Consider the following 11,958-nt stretch of genomic DNA (forward strand, 5'->3'; position numbering starts at 1 on the left):
GGAGCCAGCCACACCAGAGGAGCACTGCTGTCACTGCCCCAGGTGAGCCCCCAGCCCTTTGCACTTGCCCCAGAGTCCTTACACACAGGGGAACAGCCAGAGGCCAGGGTGCTGGTCACTTGCCCCCAGGGTCTGCCTCCTAGGCACCCCCACACCATGGCCCCCCAACTCTGGGACACCACAAAAATCACTTTGTAAATAGTTTGTACAGGGAAAAGGGTTTTTTATTGTTGGTGGGTGGGGTGGGTAGTGGAGGGGCTCTATTTTGAGGTAACATCAAGGATCTTGTCATCAGCATCCTTCCTGTAGGCTGTGGCACAACTGTGGTGGCAGCCCTGGGATGGTGGTTGGTGGCCATGCAGGTGGTTGCTGGGTGTGGGGTGAGATGGCCATGGGCCAGGCAGCAGTCAGTGCAGCAAGCCAGCAGGGCCAGCATGGCAACCAGCAGGAGCACAGGGCACTGTCCTCCTTTTGCACATGGTGCTAGTCATCACTGCCAGGGAAGGGGCTGGAGCAGCCCTAGCATGGGGAGGAGAGTGGCCAAGGAGAAAGCTGCTGTGTGCTATCCCTGCACTTGGCACATTGCTCCTGGGCAAGGAAGCAGCTGTCCAAAGAGCAGAGAGAAGGTGTGGTTTTTAAAGATGGCTGCTGGGTTCTGGCAGCTTCAGCCAGAGCCTAGAGCTCCCCACAGTGACCACAGGAGTTCATTGCACAGCTGAAGGAAACTGGGTGCAAATCTGCCCCCTAATCCCTGCGTGCGTAGGCGTCTGCCTGAAAATGCTTATACCTAAGTAGTTTACACCAGAGTAAACAGGCTGGAGTAAATGCATGTGTAGATGTGCCCAGTATGTAATAATCTAAGGGGGTTATTGTGCTGTGTGTCAGGCCTTTTATTTTTTTTAAGCTAGAGTAAGAAGAGTGGAACAAAACAAGAGAATCACAAAGCTCCAGATACAAAACATGGATGATGTGACTGACAAAGAATGAGATACATAGAGGACAGAGAAATCAAATTGACATCATTTTTATAGTTATCACATTCAAAAGTAACCCATTTTCATGTGAAAATGAGATTGGAGAGACAGCAACAGATAAAAAAAAAAACCCAGCCTGTCAGTTGGTGACAGAGCCAGGTAAGTTAAGACCTTATAAATTTTAATAAGCATGTGGGGCCTATACAAATTCTTTTTAAGATAGTGACAAACCTTCTGAAAGAAAATAAGATAGTATTTTTCATACTGATTGTGTTGCTCTGCATTAGGTTCATTCCCATTCCTTCCTTCTCCTCCAGAATCCCACTCAAACGCAGATGAAAATGTAGCCTTATCTTGCTTATAAAAAGGATTAGTCATTATCAGCTTGGGAAAGGTTACAGATGAGTGTTTTGTCCTTAATGCCCACTTATTGTACTTGTTGTTACACCAGAGAAAGACTGTTTTGAGGTACCATACAATAGGTCTACAAAAAGGCTGTTAGTCGTACTGGGCTTTTCACCTGAATTTGACATATATTGCTAAGGCAGACTAGAAGCAAAATTGGTGCTGTGTCAGCGTACTGAATGTAAAGCAAAGAGAAAGCAGGAAAACATGGTTAAAGCGCAGTGCTTGGCGACAGAGAACATAAGGTCAGAGAAGAGGCAGAAAAATTTTCAAATGGGAATGAGTTTTGCAAACCATCAGGACTAGTGCAACTGTAACAAACTTACTTTGTAAGTGGCTACTTCTGCACCTCATGACTACAGACAGTATCCAACAAGTGAGATCCTGCAGTCTGCAAGCATTAATGAAAGTCACTGAAGAGTGGAGAAACTGGAAGCCCAGCTAGCTCCCAGCCCTACTTCTTTTGAGATCAAGGGGAACAACATTTCCAAAACATCTTTGCCTCACTTAGTTTTAGAGATTTAATATATCATGGCTTCACATGCAGGGAGGAGTGGCATTGTGTAGTGAAAATGGCCAGTCACATAACTCGGGGTAGGTGAGCAGGGCACCAGATCTAGCACCAGTTTAGGAGGGGCACCAGAATACCCTGCCACCCTCCTAATCCCTGTGGAATCAGCTCTCCAACAGCAAAAGCAGCCCTACAGTGTTGCTTTTGCAACTGCAGCTGGTGCATGGATACTGCATTGCTTCTGTAGAACCAACAGCTGGGACAGGCAGACCATGCTGTGGCTGTGGCAGCAGTAGTGGCAGGAGCAGAGAACAGTTTTTGGGTCACCAGCATAGGTAAGACTCCAACATACCCCCTCCCCCCCCCGCAACTTCCAGAACCCTCACCCTCACCCTCACCCTTCCAATTTTTCCCCACCCTCCCGTCCCGTCCCCTCACCCCTACTCTTCCCCAGGGTTTGTCAAGGGTGCAGACCTTGTTAAACCTTCCCTCTTTTTAGTCTGTAAATGTCTCCCATTTGCAGGACCAGCACATTTCTGTTATATGCTGGAGTGAGGCATATTGGGGAGACACAGATATAAAATGGCAAGGGGAAATGTTTTTCAACCCCCTCTACAGGGTAGTCCACATAAATGTCCCATATGGGATGTATTGCCCATTGGATAGAAGTAGACTCTATGGAGTGACACAATGATTTACTCTGTAGCCTGGGGAGAAGGTGGAGTGAGGGTTTCATTAACCTTCTTGAATCCTGCTACCCTCCATCCCCACCCAGGCCTTACTTTACAGATACTGTGGCAGAATCTAAATTAACCAATAACAAATAATTGGGCCTTAAAGCCCAGTGAATGGTGTGTGAGTCTTCTTCCCATTCACTCAAAAAGTCTTGGAGCAGGACTAGCATGAATAGGAAAAACAGCAATCTACGGTAATTTATAATGCAAAACAGAGTGTATGACTACAATTAGTTAATGCCATTATATCTTTGGAATGCTGCATTCCTTTCATAAGGTCTGACCTTCTCTGGAGACACGCTTTCAAGGAATTAGATAGACAACACAAAGGATGTTGAATAGGATGATTGTATATACATTATTTATTTCCACTCATTACTGATAACCTTATAATTCATGAGTGACAGAGCATAGCACAGATATGAATGACCGCTGTGAGGTCATCGATAATGAGTGGAAATGAATAATGTATCCAGATTCACCTCATTGCAAAGTTTCTTTAATGTAACCATCTTTCTCTTTTTCCTTTTTTATTTTCTTTTTTTTTCCCCCACAGTGTTTATCCCTTTTGTGTTTTTGTACTTTTAAATGCATGTAAACCACCCCTGGCAAAGAAAGATAAGGAACATTACCAACAGGAATACAGTGGGAGTAGGTACATATGGAAATAGTCTGTGTTACAGATCTAACTTGATCTCATCAGATTGTAGTCATAAAATATTACAGCACTCTGCAGAAGTGACCCCATGTAGTACAGGCAAACAATAATGGTTCTATGTTGCTTTTTTTGTGTTATCATAGGACACCACTTGGAAAGTATGAGTTTTGCAGAACTTGGTGTTCTGGAAGGACAAAACCTATAACTAGGTAAACTTAATTCTACAGTAGCCAAATTTTTCACCAATAAATTGTCCATAGTGGCAGTAACTCTGAATTTAAGTAGTGATCTATCTGTTTAGAAGTTCTTAAAGACAAATTTCTAACCCCCCCCCCCCCAACTTTTCATAAGGGAATCATTATTGAGTAATCAAAATTAGGAGAGCACAGGATCATTTTCAATATATTGAACTTAATAAATTCACAGTGCACTAGAGCAATAAATGAACCTCAGAGCAATAAGCGGCTGTAATGTTAATGTGGATCTTCTGATTACCTGAGAGCTTTTGCCCTTGAAAACTGCCTCAATCACAGAAGAAGGATTTGTCTGTCTATATAGGGACATTCAGGAAAATTAATCCAAAAATAACTGAAGATGTGAATTAAAAGTAGATTGGTTACACTAAAACTGGTCAAACAAAAACTAAAATATGACTCTTTGAATAGGCTTAGGGTGAAGTTACACATTACACTTAAAATGTGATTGTCCACACAATAGAGCTTCTTAACTCACGCTAAATGCCCTTTGAGCATCTTAAAATTACGCCACTTCAGGTGAAGTTTAACTTCAGGCCATGCTATCTAGCTTATATTAGCATAACTTCAATCTGCTCCAGAGAGATCATACATGAAATTTGCAGTTTTCCAACATCCCAGAATGCACTGCTTCAAGCACTCTCCACCCTCACCACCCTGAGCAGGGATTGAGCGCAAGCTGCTAGCCACATCCATGCTCACCAGCCCTCTAGTGATAAATCAGAGCTGTGCAGGCAAGGGAAGGTATTAACTCTTAATGTGCAACTGCACATTCTAACTTTAACGTGGCTTCACATTCCACAGATTTAGTATGGTCTAAGTGTAACATAACGTCACCCAATGATTCAGAATTGATGTAGTCTGAATTCAATTTTCTCAATTCACTTTCAAAGTTAATAAACTGAACAGAACTGCATGAAGGCTACATGAGTGCCTACACAGGGATTTAATGCAATTTAACCAATTTAGGCTGTCTACTCTAAAAGTTAAATCTAATTAATTTTCCTCCAAGCCATATGAAGAGTATGCCAAAGGTATGTTTACAGTAGGATTACTAAAGCAGTTACTAAGAACTCAATGTCTTTAAATTGTAACTGGTACTCTTCATACTCCCTGCACAAAAATATCTAGTTAGTGCTTAGCAAGCCTCTAAAGGTTTGTTAAAGGAAGATTTGTCACTATACTATATGAGGTGCTTTGGAATATCTCTTTTCTCCACAACCCAATGAAATTACAAATTTTATTGTCAAACACAAAAATCAAACAAAACGGCCTGCTTGAGATACACTACTCAACCCCTTGGTTACAAAACCCTAGGCCTTTTCTTTTTTCTTGTCTTTTCTTTTGGGGTGGGAGGGGGGGCTGTTGCTAGGAGACTTGATATTCGGTCCAGGTTGAACTGAAGTTCTGAGATTGACTTAAAACTCTCTTATAAATGTTTTGAGGAAACACAGGCCATTTTATCTTTCATACTGGGCACTGTGTAAAAGCGATAGTTCTTTACATGTAGAAACTCATTTAGGGGAATGTGCTGTACAAAGTATAAATACAGAAGGTCACACAGGCCCAAGCAAAATGAAGCCATCAGACATCACAGATCTGGACTTACTAACCTTTTCTCAGTCTGGATCTTTCTCCATTCAAGTTAATTGACTTCAGCAGGACCAGGAGCAGACAAAGTATTTTGTTAATTAATTGGCAATTACCAGGGATCCTGGTTTTCTCTGTTTAAAAATCACAAATTATCTGATAATTTTTTTTTTTTGCAAATTATCTATTTAAAACCCCCCCAATCCATGTTTTTCCATGATTAAAGTGAAATGCCACTGCGCGCGCGCGCACACACACGCGCGCGTATCAGTTAAGCACAATGTTTTATTGATTTATTTACAATTTTAAAACAATTTGGAAGCCTACCAGTGCCTCAATCACTACAATAAAATACATTCTAAATACCTATACATTTTGGCATTTGATTTTGGATTTTTTATCATGGAAAATCAGAGCTCTCCCTTCCCCCTTCACTTACCAAGATGCAGGTCTAGCCCCCACCCCCCACTGCTTTGTGCTGTTGAGCAGCCCTGATAGGCTGCTGTCCTGCCCATGCCATTGCTCCTCACTCCTGACCCACAGCCCCGCCCCCACTGGTGCCTCTCAATCTCCACCCCCCCCACAGCTCCCCACACTGCCCAGCTGGGCAGCATCCCCATCCTCAGCCCTAGCCCCAGCCCTAACCAACTCCTCCCCTCACTATGGGGTCCTTATTTCCCCCCTCTCTCCCCTGCCACCAGACTTATCTGCAAGGAACTGCTCCCCAGGCTGCCATGTGCATGTGTATGTATGCACATGCACATGGTGCCCCCTGCTGAACACCCTCTTCCTGCTCCTCCCCCTCCCGACCCTTGACAACTAGAACTGCGCTGGGCTGCAAGAGGAAACACAGTTTCCTATGTTTTTCTCCTTTAAAGGAGAAAATCCAGGTTTTACCATGTTTTTCTGTGGCAAATAGAAAACCTGGATCCCTGGTAATTACAGTACAGAAAGGCAACCACCTGTTTCTATCTGGACACTTGTAACATTACATAAAGCACTAATGCAACAAAGAACAAAGCCAGCAAGATGCCTTCAGAATAAACTCCATTGCTAACTGAACCCAATCAGCAGAACTTTTCCAAACAAACATATATCATCTCTAACCAACCAGTCCATCCGTTTCCAACCTCGTTTGGTGTCCAACAAAATAAACATGCTAATATTTAAAAAATGGCAAAGTAGACATGAACTGTTTGTCATATATTTTGATAACCTTGACTAAAAATAGAAATATATATCTCAAAATATGGCCAACAGCATCTGAACACATTCTCATTTGGCATTCACCATACATTTTCCTGAAGACACATTCCCAGAGAAACTCCAGTGGATGTGAGACTTCCAGCAATGAGATTTAAAGGAGAAAGTCTCCTCATTCTCTGTTTTAAAATTCTAAAAGTCACATAGGCAATGAGCAAATGAACCCTGGGGATACTCACTTAAGTTGCTGGCAGCATTTACCATTTAGACAACATTAAATCCCTGTAAACAAAAACAATTTATTGCTAATACTTAAGATTTTCAACGAAGTTGACTATGGTGCTCCTGTGGTTAAACGATCACTTCTGACAGTGAGGAAGTGGAGCTTCCATTCTTGACAGCCACAGAATTCCTGTGTGACCACGGGGAAGTCTCTTAACTTCTCTCTGCCCTAATTCCTACTGTGTAAGGCAGAAATAATGAAACGATACTTCCCCATCACAGAGGTTGTAGGAAGACAGATGTGTAAATTTGAGGGTTCTACAGGGATCCTGAAATAAAACCAAGTCAAGTAAATGGGAACACTTCCATTAACTTAATTGGCCCTCAGATCTGTCTTGTATATATTGCAGCAGTAGAAGTTTACAGAAATAAGCCTATAGAAATACAATAAAAGAAAAAAGTAGAGGCAATGCAATGGCAGTTGATGATTATTGTAGGTTATTTAGCCTAACAAAACTGCTGGTTGGTAGCTATTTTAGGGCACCTATATATGAGCAGCGAGGCAACTCGCTGTAATTACAGTGTGTCGGAGCAAACTCAATTAATCGAGTCTGCGGGAATGTGGTAATTACCGTGCTCCAGCAGACTCTAGCTCATGTACCTGTGTACTCATGTACCTGTGTCCCCGCCCTTAAAAGTGGTGGCAAGGGTGCTTTAACTAAAGCTCTTTTGACAAGCTTAAGAGCCCCTGCCACCATTTTAAGCACAGGGATGCTGATACACAAGATACTCCAGGTGCCTTAATTAGAATGGCTCATTGGGAGTATTAATGAAATATTTGCCAGGCCAGAAAGGTACACAAAATTCAAAATTATGCCAAATAGTAGGGGGAAAATTTTTTAGATTTTCTCACTTTTCTGTGGGCATCTAAATCTGAAGGATCCTTGTTGGTCTCTCAGCCCCAGAGATTGTAAAGGGCTCTGGTTTCATCCCATTTCTTACTTCAAAAATGAACATACTGGGCACATCTACACGAGATGCTGACCACGCAGTAGCCAAATAATACTATGCAGTAGTATGTCACAGCACCAACAGAGCTAATATGCTACTGCGCAGCAGCATCATTTAAAAGGTGTTTGTTGGCACTACTGTGTAGTAACTCCAGTTACTGCACATTTATTTAGTACTGGATTATACAAGTATTAAATAAGTGCTCAGTAACCACTGCTCAGTAGCATCTCGTGTGGACATGCCCACTGTGCAATACACTGAAGTAGCAAATCAACTGTAAATCCTGTGTTGGATGCCAGAGTTAACAACTGTTCAATGCATCTCTGAACTTAATGGGATCCTCCTCACACACTGTAGATGAAAATGTCTATTTGCATGGGTCACATATCAGGATCAGTACCATAGTAAGTAGAGCTGGTCAGATGTTTTTTCTTTTTACATAAAAACATTTTAAAAATTTGAAAGGAGGTGGCATGTTGCAGTCAACTTGGAACCTTTCCTGCCTTCATTTCACAGAAAATTTAGGAATGTTTTTGTCTGCTCATTTCTTCCATTTCAGAATGGAAAACATCCCAAATTGCAGAATTACCCAGAAAACTGGAAAAGAATAAAAAAAGAGTCTGTTCCCCAGGTCCAATAGTCTGGAAAAATTCATTGCTGAAGTAACCTTTTCACTTCATTTATTTCACCATCTTTACCATTAAGTATACATTTAAAATGAATGCATTTGTACTTGTCTTCTCACCTATAGCAGCAGTCTTGGTAAAATGGCTTTATTTTTAGTTATTTTTTAGAGTAGATCTGTCATTCAAATTCTGAGCTTGGTGCACATCATAAACATCCTTTGAAAATGCACATTTCACTGAATTGCTCAACAGACATTCTTTACAGTGTCAATTAAAAGTACAGCTTGTGAACCTTAGTTCCTGAAACCCTAATGGAATTTTTTTCCATTTTATTATGAGATTGTAACAGTTGCTGCAACAACAGCAGCAAAGATGTGCATTCATCTAAACTCCACTGGAAAAACTCAAAGATTTCAATTGTTCAGAAGCTTCACAAAACATTCTAGTGTTTGGCTTAATCTGTGGAGACCAGTTCTGGGGATAAAAGGCAATCTTTGTTTGAAATCCAGGGAGTAAAAACAATGGAGAAGGAAAACAAACAAAACTAAAACAAAAAGAAATAAACTCGTGGAGAGACAAAATGGTCAGACATGACAGAGAGAATATTTTAAAGTAATAGCAGGTGAAAAGATGGTAAATAGAATATAAGCAGCAGAGTTTTAATATGAAATAGCATCAAGCAATGATATTTTGATTGCTTCTCTTAGTCCATCCATCCTCCCCTCAACAATGCCTTTTTCAGGAATATTAGTCCTGGTGAAAATACTGGTTACAGAGTCCACATTCTTTTTCACCTATTAAACAAGTGTATTTAGGCATGAAAATGTGATTCTATTCCACACTGTTCAAGTCCCTGAAAATTCATTAATGCAATAGAGACCTACTTGTTTTTGCAGGTGTTTCACAAATTAAATGGTGGAGACAGCAAGTAAGAAAGGAACAACAGAGAAAGCCCTGGCCATATCCTATTTATTCTCCCTTTCAGCATCCACTGTCTGCCACTGCGTGACACAGGACACTGGGCAAGATGGAACTATGGTCTGACACAATAAACAGCAGTTCTTCTGTTTTTATTAGCCCCACATCCTCCCAGAATACCACTCCAGTAGCCTTTTCCCCTACCCAATCTGCTGCTCTGCTTTCTGTTTCCTGCCCTTTGTTCCCTGCCTGATCTACCACATGCCACACACAGATGCTGCCCATGCTACTTGTGGCACTTGTAACACAGGTTGACCACCCCTGCATTAATACCCCTGCTGTCAAATCCACCCCTCTCTTCCCTGTAAGACTGAATCAAACAAAGCAGGGAGAAGCAGGAGGAATCAACCACCTTTTTGTTGGAACAGTTTTTCAGGGACCCATGCAGTGTGGAATAGCATCTAACTTCCAATTTTCAGTCTACTTACATACTTGATACAGGTTCCCCTTGTTTTATGCTGTACACGCGTTCCTGGAAAATAGTGCATAACCCGAATTTGCATAAAGGGAACCCACTTTACAACGTAACAAATAGGGATATGTTCCAAGTCCTCAACTGTACTGGCCCCAGACCCATTTCTACTACTTTTACAGGGCAATTTTGGTACTCACCAACAGCACTCACCACAGTACACACAAGCACTGGGCACCATCATAATGGGGATGGCAACTACAGAAACGTGTTGCAGGCAACAAGTGAGAAGCACAGATCCACACAGGTGTTAGCAATAAAAACCTAGGATTCCGGACTAGCCCAGGGATTGACAAGACACCTTGTTCGATGAGTGACTGAAAGACTTTATTTACTACAAGTACTTAAAATCAAGTCAAGTGAGCCTAAACCAAATCAGTCCAGTAATTAGCTATAAGGTAATGATTTCTCACCAAGCAGGCAATGAAGAGGTGGTCTGTTTCTCTTCAACTTCTCGAGTAAGTCGGGCACATCAGCTACCGGTGTCAGAGAGATTTCTCACTCTTGAAGCGCATGCGCTGTTTGCTGTTTTACTGCCTTTTTATACCCTTAGTTTAGCATCTTCAAAGCATTCTTTTAGTTGTGTAAATCAAGAGAGGGTCCCGAGCAGTAATTGATAGGAAAAATCTGCTCATTACTGGTTATCAGAAATTTTTAATTTGAATGAGTTACCTTCTTTGGTAACAAGAGGTTATCCAGTTTGAAACATATCAAGAAACTGATTAGCAGCCAGGAAAAACATACTAAATCATGAGGAGACATCTATTACATATGGAGAATGTCTCTTCTTGTAAATAAATACAAGTTAGTCTCAAAAGAAATATTTACCATATTAATTATCAAGGATAGACATTTCATATGGTTCCACACCAGACAACTAAGAGTCTGCTTGAAATCATTCTGAATATAGCAAGATAAGCTGGAAAAGATACTTCATTATTCTTTCTTAGATGGCCTAGCTATGAACTCGCACCCTCTTGCAATATGCAGTTAGCATTATTATTCTGTATTTTAACTTTTGTAAGTAGGCCCAAGCTTAGCATGAGTTTCAGAGTCATCACAGGAGACTATATTTTGGTGCACGTCACTTGCACAATGCACCACACAAAGCAGCTGACTGCAGGCTTCCACCACACCAGTCTCATATGAGTGAATTTATCTTGCATATAACAAATTTTTGGTATAAAAGGGTCATTGCATAAAAGCAAATTTGCACATACAGAACCCACATAAAGTGAGGGAAACCTGTAGATGGAACAGAACCTAGTCACATTGTTCCACGGCACTGAAGATGTAGCTGTAGGTTTTCTACAGTGAATTCGAACAATCCCAGGGACTTACTTATATGTATCAAGGTACGTTCCAGGATGTGATGCAGGTACCAGTGAAGGGAACTTACCATGCTAAAAGATGGATAAGGAACAAACTATGAAACCAGATCCCCAAATGGTGTAATCCAGGGATGTCAAAGATGTGGCCTGCAGTCTGGATCCAGCCTATTGAGCCATATGATCTAGTCCATACATCTTGGACCAAACCTGTGCACTGCGTGCATCATGCACTGGCCCCTGCCCCACACATTGTATGCAGAGGCTGAAAAGGGGATGTGTCAGGGGACTCCAGCCCTGCAGTGATGGGGTGGGGGCATGGCCAGACAGGGCCCCTTGTGGGGGCAGGGACGGGGTTATTCCTCCTTCCTCTGGTGTCTGGTGGAGGGGACAGCAGGGGTCCTATTCCCCCACTGGGAGGGAGCACAGCAGTGACAGTGGGCAGACCCAGCTGCCAGTGGGGGTAGAGGGGAAACTAACTCTCTTCCCTTTCCCCGTCTGCCTCAGAGGCCATGGTGTCCCTGCAGCAGCAACGGGGGAGCGCCTGGCAGACCCGGCTCTGGTCCCTGCCAGTGGGATAGAGAGGGGAAATTAAACCCCTTCCTGGCCAGTTCAGCCCAGACTGGCTATGCCCCTCCTCCCCCCCAGCACAGCTTCCCTGCAGCCGAGGATGTGCTCTAACACCCCCCAGCACCTGGCCTGAGCAACTATCGGCATGTGCTCGCAGTTCCTCAGTCCAGAGAGAATGTCTGTCCAGGTACAAACTGGTTTAGCCTAGCCAGGTTAGGCTAACCTGCAAAGGTCGGATCAATTCAGGTTCTGGCTTTTTGAATGTCTGTCCCTAGCCCCAGTGTAAACTTAAATATTGGCGTAAGCCAGCTGCTCTCAAACTAAAATTCACCCCCAGCCTCAGTCTGTGTCACACTACAGGGATAACAAATAAATATTTAACAAAAAGTAGTTAACTTCAATGCCTGGTGCTGTTGAGCTTC

At 42.5% G+C, this 11,958-nt stretch overlaps 1 long non-coding RNA gene across 1 annotated transcript in view; it reads right to left on the reverse strand.

The window, feature by feature from the left end:
* Window positions 1-10,160, reverse strand: part of LOC109282321 (uncharacterized) — a 75,454-nt gene extending 65,294 nt beyond the window's left edge. Inside the window, exon 1 of the long non-coding RNA XR_002089268.2 lies at window positions 10,052-10,160. This is a non-coding gene — a long non-coding RNA (uncharacterized LOC109282321). The remainder of the gene's footprint in view (window positions 1-10,051) is intronic.
* Between the last annotated feature and the right edge of the window lie 1,798 nt (window positions 10,161-11,958).

This window comes from Alligator mississippiensis, chromosome 5 (genome assembly GCF_030867095.1).
Source record: "Alligator mississippiensis isolate rAllMis1 chromosome 5, rAllMis1, whole genome shotgun sequence".
In the NCBI taxonomy this organism is placed as follows: domain Eukaryota; kingdom Metazoa; phylum Chordata; order Crocodylia; family Alligatoridae; genus Alligator; species Alligator mississippiensis.